Genomic DNA, 21,217 nt, shown 5'->3' with positions numbered 1-21,217 from the left:
TTGTTATATCTTATTGCTGAAGTGATCCTTTTATCATTATATAATGACCTTCTTTGTTTCTTTTTACAGTTTTTGACTTAATGTTTATTTCATCTGATATAAGTATAGTTACTTCTACTCAATTTTGGTTTCTGTTTGCATGGAATACCTTTTTCATTTTTTGTGAGACAAGAGTCTCATTCTGTTGCCCAGGCTAGAGTGCGGTGGCATCAGCCTAGCTCACAGCAACCTCAAACTCCTGGGCTCAAGCAATCCTCCTGCCTCAGCCTCCCGAGTAGCTGGGACTACAGGCATGTACCACAACACCTGGCTAATTTTTAATATTTTTGGTAGAGATGGTGTCTCACTCTTGTTCAGGCTGGTCTCAAACTCCTAAGCAAAATTGTATTCACTTTAAAACATTTAGTACACTTTAAGTAAACTTATTTCCTGCATGAATTTTTAAAGTATTCTATTTAATAATAATTTTTCACATTGTTTTATTCAGAGTTATAATTATTGAGATTTGTTTCTCTGTCACCTGATTTTAGTATTGACTGTCAATATTTTTATATCATCGATCCTCTATTTCTGAGGTCTTTCTTTTATTTTTGTTTCATTTCTTTGTTCTTTAGGGGTATACTTTTAAATCATTTCTTAAAATAAATATGAATAGCATGTTTTTATTAGACTCTGCTCACCTAGTATGAATTGGCTGAGTATATGATTCTTGGGTTATAACTCTTTTCAAAGGAAAAATATAAGACCTGCCTGATTTTTGTTACTGCACAGAAATCCTATTTTTCTTTCTTTTAAAAGTCTTTTTGTGCATGTAGAACTTATTCATATAAGTTTTGAAAAGATCATGTTATTTTTATGTGAGGATGGCTTTTAATTGAATTGATCTGGAAACCAGTGGACCCTTTCAATGTATGTATGCATAAGTCATTTTCATCTGGGTACATTTTATTTTTAGTTATTGCTTCTGTTTCTTTTTGTGCTAATGACATTTTTAGAAATGCTAACCATCTACATATTAGCTTTTTATTTTCTTTCAATTTTCTCTCATGGTTTTCTCTTTTCCCTTTCCCTTCGCAGTCTGGGAGAGCTTCCCACATTACTGTTGTAGTTTTCTGCCATATCAATTTTGCTTATTTACAGCTTCTCTTGCATATTTTGATTTCATGATTGTATTTTTAAGTTTTCGTCAAATATTAAAAATGTTCATTTTATTCTATTCTTTTATCTCATTGATTCATATAATATTTGCCATATTTTCATATTGGCTACCTTTCCTAACAGCTTCCTGCTCATTTCATGGATGCCAGAATTTTTTGTTCTCTGTGGAGAATACACAACAATTTTCTGAAATTTTCTTTTGTATCTTAAAGTAGATTATTTCTATGATCTTTCGGGTAATCTTCCTTTTCTGTTGTTCTGCATTTTCCCCCTAAAGCCCACGCTAGCTAGCCACAAAAACCTTCAGTTATCTCAAAACATTCAGTTTGTCAGTCTTCGAGGATTTGGCCTTCCCTTAGCTTTTGCTCAAGTGTATTCGTGTGGTGATAGGTCAGCTTTGCAACCAGAGCACAATGTAATGTGAACAGCTCATCATACAATTTCCACTTTCTTAAGCATTTATCTGTAGCAGTGGTTCTCGACTGGGGCAATTTCGTCCCCGCCAAGGGACATTTTATAATATCTAAAGACATTTTTGGTTGTTACAACTTGGGGAGGGGTGTATGTGCTGCTGGTATCTAGTGGATAGAGGCCAGGGATGCTGTTAAGTACACTATAATTCATGCGACATTCCTTCAGGGAGGGATCCACCACCATGACCCAGATACTTCCCACTAGGCACCACCTCCCAACACTGTCGTATTAGGGATCAAATATCAACATGAGTTTTGGTGGGGACAAACAAACCATATTGAAACCATAGCACAGCCCTTCCTCCTTTATGCCCAGAGAGTTACTATCTCTCAAAGAACGTAAAATTAGCAGTGTAAGAATGGGTGGATGAACAACTTGTTAATTTATTCAGTAAGATAGCAGGTATTGATTAGTGTGTACCATGTGCCAAGCACTGTTTTATGGCCCTCTCAAAAAGCAGCGTCTATATTATAGATGGCATTTTATGAGTTTCTTGGGTCTCTGAGTCAGAGAAGACAGTAGGGACATACTTCTTAGGGTTTCATGAGATGAAAACTGAGTATCTTGAAGCAAGGCTTTGGTATACCAGCTGCTTCACAATTAGCAAACATTCCTACTAGACTTTTCTTTCTTTTTATTATGCGTTTTTGTGTGTTTTCCTCTGTCTTCTGGTTATTTTAGTAGAAAATTGACAAAGGCTATATTAGGGGCTAGCAAGCAGATGCAGTTTAGAGTTCTGCTTGGTTTCTACTAAGTAAATATTATGTCTCCCCTACCAAACTCTTAGTAACTTGAGAGAAGGCACATTTATTAATCTTTGTACCCCTCATGGAATCCTGCAATGATTTGTTAAATAATTAGATTTTATCTGCATTCATAACATAAGGACCAGAAACAATTTAGCACGTATGTCTTCAGAATTTGCAGTGTGGCTGGAGTGAGCATTAGTGATCTGGCTCCAGAAGCGGAGCGTGTAGAGAATCCAGGCAGTGTTGCCTGTAGATCTAATGTGAATATTTTGAAAGTTGTCTCTGCAGAGCGTTTTAAGCCGTTTCCCCCAGCATCATCAGCAGAAAAGCCTGTACGAGGGCCAGCAGCAGTGGAAGTTATAGCTGTTTCCTTTTTGCATTTTACTGGATAGAAATATATTAACCCCAGGACCATCTGGCCAATAAGAAAAAGCCAAGGCAGGCACCGTAAATATGGGGATAGATCATCTTTTGATAGCTACAGAGTAATCTTTCTCTTTACCTCTTAACTGTTTCTGGGACTCCCTCTCTTTCCGGGTGAGTCCTGCAGTAATTATCCCAATGACGTGGATGTCTGGAGCACGTCAGGGATGCATGTTGTGTTAACGTTATATAATGCAATGGCTAGACGATCTTTAGGGCATGTCTGCAAAGTACCTAAGCACAGAGGCTGAGAAAAGACAGCAGGGGGAGGGTGAAGGGCAGATAAATATCTCTCACCCAGATGAAGAAAAGATGATTACACACCTGGTTATTCCCACCAACACTTTCCTGTGCATTTCCCTCTAAGAGGACCTGTTTTCAGGGCCTGCTCGGCCACTTCTTTGTGCCATAATTTTAATTTCTAGATACCTGGCCTAGTGAATATGACCTTGGACTTAAGGCTGGAAGTCCTGGTTCTAGTCCTGACTGGCACTCATCTGCTGTGTGATGTTGAATAAGCACCTTTCCCTCTCTGGGCCTCATTTGATTTACATGTAAATAAAAAGATTAGATTGAGTATCATACAATTCTGATTTTGTGACATGGGGAGGCATTTCTTATCCTTATACAGAAATGGGTTTTCAGTTGACATCTTTGGCAGCGCTGTCGAGAGCTTTGCCATGCTGGTAAGGCAGGGTCATGCCAGCTGCAGAATCTATGTGTGAGAACAAAGATGCTTCTCTTGCTTTCTGTCTCCCTCTTTTCAATCCCTTTCCTTCCCTCTACCCCCAGAACATGGGGCATATGGCTGATTCCACCTACTGCCTCTTAAGCACTGCCCTGCAAGTCGCTGAAAATCCTAAGTGTACCTTAGTCCCAACCCTATCGCTTTGATTTTTAAGATTTTTAAGCACTAGAGTCATCCTCACCTGGTGGGGTATCCAAGGCAGCCACCATCATACAGGTAATACTAGAAGGACGATACTATTATATATTTGGATGTTATAGTAATGACCATGATTTATGGACTTACTATGTGTCAAGAATGGTACTAAGGCTTTATTTAAATAACAGCAACATGAATACTAGTTAATACTTAAGCTTATGTGCCAGTGCCAGCTACTGTTGTAAATACGTTACATATATTTTAGATCACTGAATACTTGCAACTACCAATCACAGTAGATGCTATTATTATTAGCATTTTACAGAGGATGAAACTGAAGCACAGAGAGGTTAAGTGACCTTTCCAAGGTCACACAGCTAGTAAATAGTACAGCTTGCCTTAAACCCACATGCTCTGACTACAGAGTCTATGCTTTTAACTACTACATAATACAGAGTCCATTGTCTTTCTTAGTTTTCTCAACCCTGTCAAGTATTTAAAATGTAATCATCCTGGTATTACAGATAAGAAAGCTGAGTTTTAGAGGGGGTAGGTAACTTGCTTTTGGTTGCACAGCTAGAGCTAGGATTTAAACTCAGTTGTGGGTGATTTTCAGTCCAGGTTTCTGATCACTGCATCTTGTCAATAAATGCTTTGTCTCTGACGAAACAGCCCCATGAGATAGATCCATCAGATCTTATCACATCTATTGGTCACATGAGGCTCAGCGAAGTGAAGTATCTCATTTAAGATCACACTGGTCTCCGTACTTCCTTCACCACTCCCTGGTCATTCTTCCACACCTCATCCTATGGCTGCAAAGACTGACCACCTTGGTACCCACACGGAGAGATGAGGCTAAACACGGAAATCTTTACAGCAGAGAAAGCACAGTGGCTGGCATCCTCCCTCAGGTGTAAGGGGATATGAGATGCCTTTCCCAAAAGCAGCCTTTGACAAAAGGAGATGAGGACAATATGAAGACATCAAGTCCCTGGGAGGGAGGAGAAGGCATGATGGATTGCGGAGAGTTTGTGCAGAGGCGGGAGGCTGACGTTGTTGACGTCAAACTCCAACCTCCAGCTGCACAATTTTAACTAGGAACTGGCTCGGCTTAATGCACACCTTTTCCGCATTGCATCAATTTTCTCTGTAAATTTGGGCTTCGTGCAGCACAGATCCATTTCCATCCCAGCCTCATTGCCCAGAGTCCAGTTCCCATCCAGAGAAAGGGGAGGGGGTCGGATCTTAACAAATCTACCCGAGGGATGGAGAGCAGCCCCAGCCCAAAGCCGAGACAGACACGCACGTGTGCGCTGCAGATGGAGGTTGCGGGGCTCCAGCTGGGGGTCGAGCGGAGAGCTGAGCCCCCTCAACCCGTGTCAGCCACCCCCACTGCCCGGCAGCCCTTGGTCCGGGCGGAGAAGCGCTCTGCAGTGAAGCTGCCGGCGATGGGAGCAGGCGCGGAGGGTGGGAGGCGCGCGAGAGGACCGTCGCATTGCAGAGGCGGCAGAGGCCGTTCTCTGGGCTCCCGTGCTGGGAGCGGAGGAAGGCAGAACAGAGTGGGTGGGTGACCTCCCCGGAGCTGGACAACTGGCCAGCGATGCCGCTCTTTCAGCCCATTTTCCTTTATGGGGTAGGAGGCGGATGGGGGTGGGGTGGACCGAGCTGTTATTTCCATACATCTGGGACGGTTCAGAATGAGGCAGAGGTCAGGGATCAGGCAAGAGCAGGGGGCGTCAGGAATGGGTGACCTCCATGGCTTGAGCCATTAGAGCATTTTCCAGTCACCATAGAGATCCTGAGGTATTCTGGACTTGAGGGGTGGAGGAAGAGGGATACTGGTCCTCTGTGTGGCGCCTGGGGACATAAAATAAGTGACCGAGAGCTAAATTTGGATTTAAGGAAATGGGGTTTGCCTTCTCGCTGCTGCGTAATTTGCTCTGTGACCTGTATGAATCATGTCACATGCCTGGGCCATCTGGGATTTTGGTACTAGCTGCTCTGCCACCCTTGCAGGGTTGATCCAGGGATCACACAAAGGACGTCACAAGTAGAGATTTGCCATGACAACACCAAGATGGCAAAGCTCACACCCTGCTCTTCGTGGAGACCTGTAGAGTGACTGATAGAGCTGAGGTCAGAGACATTTCACGTCTCTCGCAGCCTGGACCTCATCGGTGCCCCCCGTGAGGCACGGTGCGGGAGGTCTTACACAGGTAGCGGAACTCAGAGCCAGAGCGCCTGGTCCAAGGTCACACAGTGGGATGGGCAGCGACCAGAATCTGACCTCCAGTTCTTGGTGGCAGGGTTGTGCCTACTTGCCATAGCTGGGATATTTGTCCTCTCCAAATCTCATGTTGAAATTTGATCCCCAGTGTTGGAGGTGGGACCTAGGGGGAGGTGTTTGGATGGTGGAGGCAGATCCTTCATGAGTGGCTTGGCTCTCTTGCCATGTGACACACCTGCTCCCCCTTCACCTTCTGCCAAGATTGGACAATTCCTGAGGTCCTTACCAGAAGCAGATGCTGGCCCCATGCTTCTTGCACAGCCTGCAGAACCGTGAGCCAAATAAACCTCTTTTCTTTGTAAATTACCCAGCCTCATATATTCCTTTATGGCACTGCAAATGGACTGAGACTCCACCAGACAATATTGCCATCCTAAACTCTTGAACAACAGTGAGGTTTTCTACACTGGGGCAAAAATTTCCTTGCTGCCCCTGGGACAATCAGCTTTTACCCCTGGACACCTGGACACTGGTTACATTTGTAGTCTGAGCAAGTGAATGATCCGCGATGACACTTGATGGTCATCCATAATAGACAAATACGACTGACCACAAAAAGGCAGCAGACCCAGGGAAGAGCGGAGCTGAAGGGGACTTAGGGAACTGCTGGCCCGACTCCCTCGTTTTATTGTAATACTGGCTATAACACCATGTGCCTGTGCTGTTTGAGTCCTTTTTACATAGATTGCTGCATGTAATTCTGTGAGGTCAGGACCTTTATATTATCCTTTATAAATGATGATACTGAGTTATAAAGAGGTTAAGTAAGGCCCAATATCATACAACTAGAAGTGAAGAGCCAGTGTTTGAGACCAGGTAGGGGAAGCTACTGGCCAAGGCTACTTAGTGAGTGGCCAGCTGGGCCTAGAAGCACAGTATTTCAGAGCCGGAAAAAAGTATAGGGTTCCTCAGCATTAATCTCCTTTTTGTACAGATAAAGATGTTGAGGTGCAGAGAGGTTGAGGCCTGCCTGGAGGTTCCCCAGTGAGTCCCTGGCAGAACTGATATGCAAAGGCATGTCTCTTAATTACCTGCTAATGCCCTTCCTGTTACTTGGGCTTCCTAAGTCCAGGTAAGTCCAGACTCTGACTTCATTATTCATTCACCTCTTTAAGAAACCAGAGGAGGAAAGAGAACTGGCACATTCTGTCCTCTAAGAACCTAGATGAGACAGTATGTGAAGTTGGCTTTTAAAAACAGGCGAGTCTTTGGACTAATAATAATTATGTGCTTTATAGACCCAGAAACATGCCTAGCCAAAATAAGACAACAACAGAGGCATGCATGGGAAAACAACAATTTATGGAGAAAAGGCTATTCTGCCTACCGTTCCATCCTATGATGGAGTGTCCCAGGGTAAACATGGGATGGGAAGATGTGAAGGGCATGAATGTAGTTGGTCCTGATTTCTGTGGTTTCTCTTAGTATGAACTTTAGCCGGATATGGTTGAGTGAACCTGTAGTCCCAGCTACTTGGGGGGCTGAGGCAGGAGGATTGCTTGAGCCCAGGAGTTTGAGGCTGCAGTACACAATAATCATGCCTGTGAATAGCCACTGCACTCCAGCCTGGGCAACATAGTGAGACCCTGTCTCTTAAAAAAAATGGATTTTTACATATAGCATGGTTGATATCCATATCTATATATATATTACCATTCATTGTTAATACAAAAGATCATATTTACTATTTTCTACTTATGAGAGACTTATGGGGTTTTCAAAGGTAATTTTGATCAGATATTGTTTTCACCTGCTGCTCTAATTTTGGGAATTAACTCCATCTATGAGCATCCCTGAATGGCTTCATCCACTGGACAAAGGGCTCCTAAGCCAGATTTCTGCAGTGTCTGATACTCCACTATGATGTGCTTGTTCGAGGCAATGAAGACTCATGGGAAGACAAGCCTTAGTAAGAGAATAAGCATGGACTTAGCTTATTCACTTAGCAGTCCTTAGTATGGACTGCTTTTCAAAAGAACTTGAAGCCTGAGGGGATGGGATGTGGTACAGATATATTTTGATTATGAGGAATAAATGAAAAAATGGAATGAGGAATATAGAAGACGAGGTTAAGGCTAACAAGCTAAAAGAGGAGATGGGAGGCTGCAAAACCAGTATTCCCCATCTCATGGTTTTCTTCAGGGAAGCCCTATCAATGCCTCCTTCCCCAAATACTTTTGTTTATTTGTTTTTCCTTCTGTCTCTAAAGGTAGCACCTGCCATTTGGGTCCAGATTCTTTTTTTTGCCATTCCTTCTGCTTTGAGAACTGAATTGCTCCCTGTCGTAGGCAGAGATTCTTAATTTCATTATCTGCTCCTTTAAGTATGTAATGAAAACTAAGCAGCCTCCGTTGGGAAGTATGTACATATCTTTCAAGTTTTAACTGGAAATTCAGGGAGTCCTCTGACTCTCAAGGTTAGAAACCTCTATTCAACCTAGTGAAAAGTATAGTTGAGGTAAAGTTAGGAGGGTTAGGTCCTAGCTCTGTTTTCTACCAATAGCCCACTGTGTTGTATTTGGGGAAGTCTCTTCTCTAAGCATGAATTTTTTCATTGATAGAATCAGGGAGATGACCCAAGATGATGTGGATGGTGTGTTTGAAACCCTTGTCTTCAGAGAAAGCCTGGAAGGACTTGGGGCTCGGGGACAGATGAGCAGCTCTCCTGGTGGGGCTTCTCTCCATTTTTGAATCTGAGCAACTGCTAAGCACTGGACTTCTGTCTGGTTAACCCTGGGAATCTGGAGGGCTCAGTATTATCTGGCTGGTCCTCTTAGCATTTCATGGAGTGGGAGGGAGTGGTCAGGCTTCCCTTTGGGGTAAGAGACTCTCAGAGCCCCTGAACATGTTTGAATATTCATGTGCTTTCTTTTGTGCCCCCCTGCATTGTTCAGGCTTTCCAGCTGGCCTGTCTCCTGGGTCTCAGCCCCCAGCTCTTTTAGGAGGAGGTCAGGCTCTATTACTGCTGCGTGGGACAGCTCGGTTTTGTTTGACTCTTTGAGAAGAATAGTGCCCAGGTTGAAGAGGCAAGAGGCGGGGAGAGACTGGGGAAGGGCGCTCTAGCTCAGCTGTGGCCCTTTTGAGAGGTGAAAGGAAGATTTATGATGCCATTTGTCAACTAGAAGATGGATGGAGATGCCCAGACTGTGAACTCTGTGTTTGAAGTGGAAGGTGATGGTAATAAATAGGGCCCCTGGAGATGTAGCTGTTGGTGGTGGGGATCACCTCTCCTAGCAGAGGTGGTTCCCAAGCCCCCTCCTTTGTCTCTCTCTCCCCTAATGGGCATTCTTTGTTCCTCTGCTGAGTCTGTCACTCTGTTTTGAGCACAGCCCACTGCTGATTGATTATCTGTGCTCATGAAGGGGAGCGTCATGACACTGAGAAGAAATCTTTCATGTTAATGTCCTGGACAAATGAAGCAATGGAAAATGAAGGAACAGTTTATTTTTGGCTTCAGAATTTTCATGCTTTGCCTGAACTATTGGGAATAGCCTATATTCCCATGATCACCCCTTATTTTATGTCTACCCTTGAACTCCCCGCATTTAGCACTACCCAGCCTGGAGCTAGAGGACAGGGAGGAGCCTGGAAAGGCTCCCAAAGAATTTCCCAAAGACTGCTTGATGGGATGTTCCCACTGGGAAAAGTCTATGAAAACAAAAAGTCTATAATCAAATACTATCAGGAAATGCTGTATACACAGCATGGTCTTACAGAGTTAAAATGCACACTGCATGTGAAAAGGTTTAAAAAGTCCTGCAGTAGGCCAGGCGCGGTGGCTCCAGCCTGTAATCCTAGCACTTGGGAGGCCAAGGCGGGCGGATTGTTTGAGCTCAGGAGTTCGAGACCAGCCTGAGCAAGAGCGAGACCCTGTCTCTACTAAAAAAAATAGAAAGAAACTATATGGACAGCTAAAAAAATATATATATATAGAAAAAATTAGCCGGGCATGGTGGCACATGCCTGTAGTCCCAGCTACTCGGGAGGCTGAGGCAGAAAGGATTGCTTGAGCCTAGGAGTTTGAGGTTGCTGTGAGCTAGGCTGACACCACGGCACTCTAGCCCGGGAAACAAAGTGAGACTCTATCTCAAAAAAAAAAAAAAAAAAAAAGTCCTGCAGTAAAGAATATGGTTAAAAGTTTCCCATCCTCTTTTGATCACACTAACTATGTGGTGTGCTATTCAGGCTTAGTGCTATTCAGAACTTAATTTGGGAACCCTTGATGTTTATAAGGGGAATTGGCAATGACTAATGTCCAAGCCAGCCCCGTCCTCCCAGTGGAGTGGGGATTAGAGGTTTCTCAGCCCAGCACTGGTGAAGACTTGTATGGCTTTTATAAACTTTCCATATCTTGTTTTTTAAATAATCGTGCTCTGTATAGAGTTTATCCTGTTTGAAATGGGCTGGAGTGTGGTTATAAATGGGACTGTTAACCTCTTCACTGAGGTATAATTAACATACAATAAGCCACACATATTTAGAGCATGCAGTTTGATACATTTTGGCATAAGTGTGCATCTGTGAAACATTCTTATGGGCATGATTATGAGCATATGTATCCCCCCCAAAGTTTCCTCGTGCCCCTTTTCAATCTCTTCCTTCTGCTCTGCCCATTCTTGTGCTGTCTCATCCCCAGGCACCCACTGCTTCCTGTCACAGGAATCATTTGCATTTTCTAGAATTTTGTATAAATGGAATTATAAAGTACAGTATGTACCCTTTTTGTGGACTGGCTTCTTGCAGCATAATTATTCTGGGATTCATCCGTGTTGGTATATGCATTAATAATTCATTTTCATTGCTAAGTAGTATCCCCTAGCATGGAATATTTTTATTCATTCACCTGTTGGACATTTGGGTTGTTTCTAGTTTTCAGCTATCACATATAAAACTGCTGTGAATTTTTGTGTACTCCAGGTCTTTGCATGGACATGTGCTTTTATTGTTGGAATTCATCTCACTTGATCTTGATGTATTATTCTTTTTTATATATTATTGGATTGGATTTGGTAAAATTGTGTTAAGAATTCTTGCATCCATGTTCATGAGGCATATTGGTAGTTTTCCTTCCTATTATGTCTTTGGTTTTGGTATTACAGTAATGTTGGCTTCACAAAACAAGATAGGAAGTATTCCCTCCTGTTTAGTTTTCTGAGTTTGTAGAAAATTGGTACAGTTTCTTAGGTGTTTGGTATATTTACCATTGAAGCCATCTGTGCCTGGAGTTTCCTTTGTGGGAAGGTTTTTAACTATAAATTCAACTTATTAAATAATTCAATAGATATATGGTAATTCAGTCTATATCTTTGTGAACAAACTTTGGTAGTTTGTGTCTCTTGAGGAATTTGTCTGTTTCATCAAATGATTAAATTTCTTGACATAAAGCTGTTATAGTATTTCCCTATTTTCCTTTTGATATCTGTAGAATGACTTTATAATGATGTCACTTATTCATGATGTTGGTTATTTGTGTCTCCTCTCTTTTTCCTTTGATCATCCTGGCTAAAAGTTTACCAATTTTATTGTAAAGAAACAGCTTTTGATTTTTTTGATTTTTCTCTATTGTTTTCCATTTCATTGATTTCTGCTCTGGTCTTTATTTTGTGGAAATGGAGAAAATTGATTTTTTTTCTCTTTTTCTAATATAGATATTTAGTGCTGTATATTTATTTTCCTCTAAATATTGTTTTAGTCACATCCTACAAATTTTGGTATGTTGTGATTTCAATCTCAGTTGCTTATAATAGTCACAGTAACTTCATGTGTGATAGCTAATTTCCATCTTGATTTCTTCTTTGACACATGAGTTATTTAGAAACATTAATTACTTTTTAGATATTTAGGTAGTTTTCAGTTATCTTTCTGTTATCAAATTCTAATTTACTTCCATTGTGATCAGAAAATACACCTTATATGACTTGAATACTTTTAACTTTATCACGACTTGTTTTATGGATCAGCATATGCTCTGTCTTATAAAACATTCTCTGTGCACTGGAAGATAACATATGTTCCACTGTTTTGGGGTCAAATGTTATATAAATGTCAATTAGATAAAGTTGTTTGAGAGTTTTGTTCACGTCTTTGATATCCTTATAGAGTTTTGATCTACTTGTTCTACCAATTATGGGGTAATTTCAATAAGGATACTGAAATCTGACTATAATTACAGATTTATCTATTCCTCCTTGCAGTCCTGTCAGTTTCTGCCTCATGTATTTTGAGGATGTATTATTGAATGCATAAATGTTTAAGATTCTTATTTTCTCTTGATAGTCTACCCTTTCATTATTTTGAAGTGAATTTCTTTATCACTGGTGATATTCTTTGCTCTAGAATATATTTTGTCTGATATTAACATAACCACTCCAGATTTCTTTTGATTAGTTGTTAGCATGGTATATCTTAATCCATCCTTTTTTTTTTTAAAAAAAACCCATTTGTGTCTTTAAAGTTTCTTAGAGGCAGCATATAGTCAGGTCTTGCTTTTTTATCCAGTCTGACAATCTCTGCCTTTTAATTTAGTATTATGACTATTGACACTTAGTATGACTGATATGTTCACATTTAAATCTACTTTCTCACTATTTGATTTGTCCTATTTGTTACCCTTTCCTTTTTAGCCCCTGCCTTCTTTTGGGTTAATTATTTCTTATGATATTTTTGTTGGTTTATAAGCCATAATTCTTTATTTTTCTATTTTAGGGGTTGCATTAGACATTATGATATACATTATTAATTTATCACAGGCTACCTGCAAGTGAGATTATATTATTTTACCTGTGGTGCAAGAACCTGACAATAGAATACTTCCATTTCTCTCCTCTCAGTCTTGTGCTAATATTGTCATATGTTTTACTTTTTCTTATATTATGAGGCCTATAATTATTTTTGTTTGATAAGTCATTTATCTTTTAAAGAGATTTAACTAATAAGAAAAATATCTCGTATATTTACTCACATAATCACCATTTCTGGTGCTCTTTATTATTTTGTATAGATCCATATTTCCATTTGCTATTGTTTTCCTTCTGCCTGAAGGACTTTATTTAAAATGTCTTGCAGGGCAAGTCTATTGGTGATACTTTTTTTAGGTTTTATATATCTAGAAAATTATTTCATCTTCATTTTTAAAAGGTGTTTTTACTGGGCATAAAATTCTAGATTGACTTTTTATTACTTTAAACTTGTTGATTCACTGTTGTCTTGTATTGTTTTTGATGAGAACTTTGCTGTCATCCTTATTTTTGGTTCCATGTGTGTAATACATATTTTTTCCTGTGGCTGTTTTGAACAATTTTATTATGATATGCCTCCGTGTATTTTTCTTTATGTTTCCTATGCTTGGAATTTCTTGAGTTTCTTGGATCTATGGGTGTTATGGGTTAAACTGTGTGCTCCCAAAATTTATATGTTGGAGTCTTAATCCCTATTACTCAGAAGGTGACCTTATTTGAAAATAAGGTTGTTGCAAATGTAATTAGTTAAGATGAGGTTATTAGGCAAGACCCTAACTCAATATGACTGGTGTCCTTTGAAAAGGAGGGCTTTGTTTTATTTTTATTGATGCATGATATATATAGTTTAGTTTTGTGGTATACATGATAATTTAATACATTCATATAATTTGTAAAGATCAAATCAGTATACTTGGGATATCCACCACCTTTTATTTGTCTTGTCTTTATCCCAGAATCATTCAAATTCTTTTTTAGCTATTTTGAAATGTACAATAAATTATTGTAAACTATAGTCATCCTACTGATCTATCTAACACTAGGTTTTATTTCTTCTATCAAACTGTATATTTGCACCCATTAATCTACTTCTCTTCATTCCTCCCTTCCTCCTCCCCTTCTTGGCCTATGGTAACCCTCAGTCTACACTCTATCTTCATGAGATCCACCTTTTTAGCTCCTGCATATGAGTGAGAACATGTGATATTTGTCTTTCTGTGCTTGGCTTGTTTCATTTAACATAATGACCTTCATTTCCATCCATGTTGTTGGAAATGACAGGATTTCGTTCTTTTTTATGGCTTAATAATGTTCCATTGTGTATATAGACCACGTTTTCTTTATCCATTCATCCATTGATGGGCCAGGTTGATTCCATATTTTAGCTATTGTGAATAGTACGGTAATAAACATGGGAGGGAAGATGTCTTTTCAATATATTGATTTCCTTTCTTTTGGATATACATCAAATATTTGTTGGAGCATATGGTAGTTCTATTTTTGTTTCTTTGAGGAAAATCCATACTGTTCTCAGAGTGGCTGTACTAATTTATTATATATTCTCACCAACAGTGTACAAGGGTTTAAAAGGGGAACTTTGGACACAGACATATACACAGGGAAAATGCCATGTGATGATAAAGTCACTGATGATGATTGGAGTGATGCTTCTACAAGCCAAAAAACACGCAAGATTGCCAAGAAACATCAGAATCTAGGGGGGAGGTATGGAATATATTTCTGCTATTTATGCCACCCAATCTGTGGTACTTTGTTATGGGAGTCTTTGCAAACAAATACAGTAGGTTTATAGTTTTCATAAAATATAGATATATTTTGTCCACTTAAAAAATTTTTTGTATCTCCCCCCACTTTCAAGGATTCCTGGGTACGTGGATGTTAGATCACGCCAAGTTTTGTTTTTGTTTTCAAATCTGTTTTCTGTGTTTTATTTGGGTAGTTGAGTAATATTTTCTTCTGCAATGTCTAATCTGCCAGTAATCTCATTCAGTGTGTTTTTTAAATCTCAGATTTTATAGTTTTCACTTCTAGAAGTTTGATTTTGGTCTTTTAAAATTTCTTTCCATGTGACTACTTAACATTTTTAATCTTTTCTCTAGCTTTGTACACACATGGCATATAGTTGTAATGTGTTACTATTCTCATCTGCTAATCTGTGTCAGTTCTGGGTCAGCTTTAATTGGTTGATTTTTCTCTTCCTCATAGGTCATGTTTCCCTGCTTATTTGCATGTTTGGTAATTTTTATTTGGATGACAGATACTGTATGTTTTACTTTCTTAAAGTGTTGAATATTATTGTTTTCCTGTAAACATTCCAGAGCTTTGTTCTGGGAGAAAGTTAAATTAGCTTGGAAATAGTTTGATTCTTTTACATCTTGCTTTTATGATTTGCTAGGTGAGATCAGAACAACTTTTATTCTAGGATATCTTTTCTTCAGCCCTGAGGCAAAACTCTTCTGAATTATCTACTCAATGTCCTATAACTTATAAGGTTTTTTAGTCTGGCTGGTAGGAAAGACTTTATTCCTAGCCTTCTGTGAGCACTGTGTATTATTTCTTTTAATCCTTCCAGGTGGTTCCCTGCCCTTCAGTGGTTTTATTACATACATGTGCTGATCAGCACTCTGCTGAATACTTGATGGGAACCATTGGCAGATCTCTGGAATTCCCTCTCTTGTGCTCTCTTTTATAATTCCCTGCCCTGTGAACTCTAGGCATCTTGGTCTGCCCAGTCTCTTAGCGAAGTCTCCTCAATCAGGGAGCTCCCTGGGCTCTGCCCGTGTTGCCTCTGACATGGCTTAGAAGAAAAAATCAAACAATCCTATCAAAAAGTGGGCAGATGACATGAATAGAAATTTTTCAAAAGAAGATATAAGAATGGCTAACAAACATATGAAAAAATGCTCAACATCCCTAATCATCAGGGAAATGCAAATCAAAACCACAATGAGATACAACTTAACTCTGGTGAGAATGGCCTTTATCAAAAAATCCCAAAACAACACATGTTGGCGTGGATGTGGAGAGACAGGAACACTCTTACACTGCTGGTGGGAATGCAAACTAGTGCAACCCCTGTGGAAAGCATTATGGAGATACCTTAAACAGATTCAAGTAGACCTACCATTTGATCCAGCAATCCCATCATTGGGCGTATACCCAGAAGAACAAAAGTCGTTCTATAACAAAGACACCTGTACCCGAATGTTTATAGCAGCACAATTCACAATCGCAAAGATGTGGAAACAACCCAAGTGCCCATCAATCCACGAATGATTAGTAAACTGTGGTATATGTATACCATGGAGTATTACTCAGCTATAAGAAATAACGATGATACGACATCTCTTTGGTTCTCCTGGAGAGAGTTGGAACCGATTATATTAAGTGAAGTATCCAAAGAATGGAAAAACAAGCATCACATGTACTCACCAGAAAATTGGTTTCCCTGATCATCACCTAAATGCACATTGGGGAAGGATACCAATTGGATATCAGACTGAGATGGGGGGTGAGGGGAGGGGATGGATGTATGCCTACATGATGAGTGCGTTGCGCATCATCTGGGGAATGGTCATGCTTGAAGGTGCTGACTCGGGGAGGTGGGGGGGGGGAAGGGGATGGAGGTATGACTACATGGTGAATGCCAGGCGCACTGTCTGGAGAATGGACACGCTTGAGGCTCTGACTCAGGGGGATGGGCGGACATGGACAATGTATATAACCTGAGCTTTTGTACCCCCATGAAGAGCTGAAATAAAAAAAAAAAAATCTTTAAGGCAGAAAGAGCAGTTGTAGGGCTCATTTTATTTCTTTCCCATATTTCAGGGATCATTGTTCTTTATTGCCTAATATCCAATGTCTTGAAAAACCATTCTTTTTATGTATTTTGTCTAGGGTTTTAGTTCAGGTGGGAGAGTGAATCTAGCCCATGTTAATCCATCTTGGGTGAAAGCAGAAATTGTCAATAGTTTTCAATTAGTAATAATCATGCCTTAAGTAATTGTCATGGTCTAGAACCTTGTCACTGCACCAAATTCAAAAGAGAGATGATTTCTGAAAGAAAAAAAAAGATTACAGTAATTCTGGATTACAGGATTGAAGACCTACTGATAGCACATGAATGTTAAAAAAGGCACTATAGATTTTAGATTTATAACTGTAATACGAATGGCCAATATGCTTGGTGGTTTGAGCATGAGATCTAAGTGAATAAGTTTATGAATTAAAGTCCCTTAGGGCATATTTACTTTTCTCTCTCTATGAAAGTGGACTGAGTAGCCCTGACTACCTGGCTATCTCAGAAGGGCATGAAACTGAGTGAATTAGGATGAACCACTATGGTGTGTTAGAAACAGAACAAAGAATTGTGAGTCAGAAGACATGGTTTTGAGTCTCATGTCTCCTATTTTCTAGTTCTGTGACCTTAGATGAGTCCCTAGCAACTGCTGAACTGTTTGCTTATCTGTGCAGTGGGAATACCAACCTCAGCTTCTGTAGTTCTCAGTTGATATGAACATCCTGTGAGACAGGGGATGTGAAAATGATTTGTTTGCTATAAATCACTGGGGCACATGGTTATCATTAAAAATCAGAAAGCTAAGTACATTGTATTTGTACAGTAAAACTCAAAGGCATGATCTGCTGCATAGGGTATAACCCACACAGAACATCTTTGAATCCTCCCACTGTATTCAGCACGGTGTTTTGCATGCAATACATTTCCTCACTGAAGGATCAGAAGGGCTCATTTGTACAGTCCAGTGTCAGAATAGAAATTTCAGAACCACCAACGGCAGAGTAGCTGTGTCTTGTACTCACCTTTTACCTCCACCCCGAGGAAAGAAATTTACTGATGTCAGAGGTGGAGAAAGTTTAGAAAGGAAATGATAGACTTAGCAGTTTGTGGGCCACATATTCATAGGCATTTTTAATGTTTTTTGGTTTATGTGGTGTTTTAAAATAGTTGAAGCAGACGCTACCACTTTGAAATTGGGAAATTCCATATAAAAATAGAGATTTGTAGCTTCTTTTACAAAAACAAAACTAAACTGAAAATACTTTGCTGGAAGTAAGGAGCAGCTGCCCCTTTTGAGTAGGATAGACAAGGATTCTCTAGTTTGCCTCAGTCTCCCGTTTTGTCTGGCCAACACAGGGGTTGAGAGGCAGTGACATTATTTGCATGTGCTATTATTATTTTTGTAGTAGAGTTAAAAATAAAATAACGTATTTCTTCTGTACATTTCTTTATCAAAGTGAGAAAATGAAAGATCAGCTAAGAGGGCTTTATTTTTCAAGAAATATGGGAGAACGTACAGTATCTGTGGAAATGAAAAATAAATATTTGTGTTGAAAAATATAACTTAAGATGCAATTGCAATAACACTTGGACCATTTCATCCATGTGTACTACCTGGGCATTTGAGTTTGAGTCATGCACTTTAAAGATTGCAGTCCTATTTCCTTATTCCACAAAGAAACTGTAGTTCAAGGTTTACAAAAAGTCGAGACTAGGGATCAGATATGGACTCTCAAAAAATCTAAGTATATTAAATGTTTGTAGAATATTATATTTCAATATTTGCAATGTAAACATTCATTAGCAGTAGTGGTGCCCTGCCTTGTTAATGGGAACTGAATCACAGAGTGGTATAATAGTCGGTAATAAAGGCAGAAATAGAAGCTATGCTTTCTCACCAATGACTAATACACGAATGTTCCTTGCTGGTCTATGCCTCTACTGGGGCAGCGTCTCAGTGACTAAGTTGTACGTTACTCCATTTAAAATGCTGGAAAACATGCTCAGTGCTCTGAAGGTTTAGATGTGGATGAAAATTTGGGGGATGAGGAGAACAAGACTTATGCTTTAGGTCACAGCAGTACAACCCAAAGCAAATTTATACCCAGTCAAGTTGTCCTTTGGGTATATACACAATCTCATTATCTCAAGTATATAAAAACAAAAAGGAAAGAAAGGGGAGAAAAAAGTTCATGAAGTAAGGCATCAACCTAAGGAAAATGGCTGTAGAAAAGCTGTGGTCACAGGCCAGGTGGTGAGCATAAATACAGGATGGAGACTGAGTAACTGTGAACATTGCGGTTGCAAATAAACTGAAATGTTATATGCCTTGACAATGTGAAAATAATGAAACTAACAAAAAGCTGGAATGTGGAGTGGAAGGGAGAATAAAGCGTCAGAGTGTGAATTCTGACATTTTTATTTTAAAGACTCAGATTACATTATCCAAAATGAAAACACAATAGTAAAAAAAAAAATGACCGTAGTTTCTTAATGACCTTCCATACTTTCCATTTTAAGACATAACATTTCTTGGAATAAAATACCTGTTTTTTATAGTCCCATAGTTATTTTACCTTAATTTTTCTGTTAGATTCAAGTACAACTATATTTATTACATTTAATTTTAAAGGTAGATCTATATTATCATTTTAATTAAGTTATGTACATATATACACATGCAAATCATAGACACAGGAATCGCTGGAATTTGTTCATTTAATGTCAATGGTAATATATTGGAATACTGGATTTTAGGTGACTTTTTCCTCAAATTTATATTTAGTATGTATACTTTGAAGTTTTCATCATGATTTTTTTTGTAAAATTTTGTTTTAAAACTACAACCCAAAGGGAATCAGTGTATATTTCCATTATTTTTATCTTCACATACATATTTTTTACACATTTTGAATCTTATCAAATATATGTATACATTGATTTGTTGCATATTCATTTTTTGATGCATTTTTCAATTGTACCCATGTTCATATCACAGTAACTTTCAATACATTAATATTCTTTTTATACTATAATTCTTTATTTGGGGGCATTTATAGTGCTTGTAAAACTTTGCTGTAATAAAGATACATATTTGTCTGTACCTCCAATAATTTTTTAATACAAATTGCTGGAAGGGAATTTATTAGGTCAAAAGGTATGAAGATATTTAAAGCCCTTGAAATATATGACCGAATTGTTTATAGTAGTAATATATAGGAAGGGTTTGGAAATGTAGATAAGAGCCTTTTGGGCAGAGATGAAATAAGGTGAGCAATATCATGGGAGTGGAAAAGAATACGGATTACTTGCAGATAAATTCTATATGTCTAATTGTATTCTTTGGGAAATAGAATTTTGATAGAATAAAGCCACGTATGTGTAAGGGACACGTAAATGCTATCTTGACAGCCACAAGGAGCAAGTCAAATGATAATTTCTAAGGTTGCTTATTTGCTTTTAACCTGCTTCTAACTTGTTCATTCAGTCAACAAGTGTTTATTAAATTCAATTCCCTCAAAACTCTGTAGAATTTACCATAGTATCTTCTGACTTTGGATGGTGCATTAGTCATACTGGGCCCAGACGCTCCATTTATGTCTTCAGTGGCTGAATTTAATTCTACACTAGGTTTTTTTTCTTCCCCCAAGAAGGACTTGCATGGTTTATAATCCCTGATCTCTTTCATGTTAAAAAAAATTTGCCTTTGTACTTGAAAGACAACTTGGTAGACTATAATATTCTTCAGTCATATTTTGTTTCTCTTAGAACTTTGTACATATCCCTTTATTATCTTCTGGTTACTGAGCAGAAATGTTAGGCCAGCTTTATTTTTTGCCTTATAGAAGAAAAACATAGAAGATATGTATGATATATATAATATTATACATATTATATCATACCTATTTCATGTAATATATAGGTGAATATACATACACAGTAACATGGGTTTTGTTACTTATGAATACATTTTTGTTTTACTATGGTGTGCTTTTTCAGGATGCACATTTATTTCTTGCTTCGTTTCTGGGATAATTTCTGCTTTTTATTGTTTTTATGATTGAATACCTTTTCAGGAATACCAATTATCTTTAAGTTACGTCATCTTTGTCCTTCATATTGATTATCTGTAATTGTTTTGGTTTTGCTCTTTGGTCTTTCATTATGATTATATTAAGCCTTTGCTTTATGTAAATAATTCACTTTACAGCTGTGTCTATCTGGTTTCTTTTGTTTCTAATTCATTTATCAGTTACAATATAATGGTATCTTGGCTCTTAATTTGTTTCCTTAGTGGTATAATTGGCCATTTAATTTCACTCTGTTCTTTCATCATTTGGCATCTGAGTTCTTGTTTTTCAAGTCTTACTAAATTTTTAAGTAGTGTGAAGCTCTTGTGGAGAATTTTCCTCTGTTTCATAGAGCATGTTTTTTTCCAGAGGTGGTTCCTCCAAATGGCTTCTGCATACCACCTTCCATTCCCTTTTGACTATAACATGTTTGCACACTTGCCATGTTCTCTGTCTCTCTAAAAAAAAATTATATGCTTAGTATAAAAAGTTTTGTTTGTCATTTTGTTGGCTGATGTAATATGAGTGAGTTTTCCATGACTCCATATTTGTCTTATTTGAGTAGTGGTGCATCTAATATTTCTAAATTGAATTGGTTTAGGTATGACCAG

Source organism: Lemur catta, chromosome 5 (assembly GCF_020740605.2).
Source record: "Lemur catta isolate mLemCat1 chromosome 5, mLemCat1.pri, whole genome shotgun sequence".
Classification (NCBI taxonomy): domain Eukaryota; kingdom Metazoa; phylum Chordata; class Mammalia; order Primates; family Lemuridae; genus Lemur; species Lemur catta.
The sequence above is the reverse complement of the archived record's forward strand: the minus strand, read 5'-3'. Positions refer to the sequence as shown.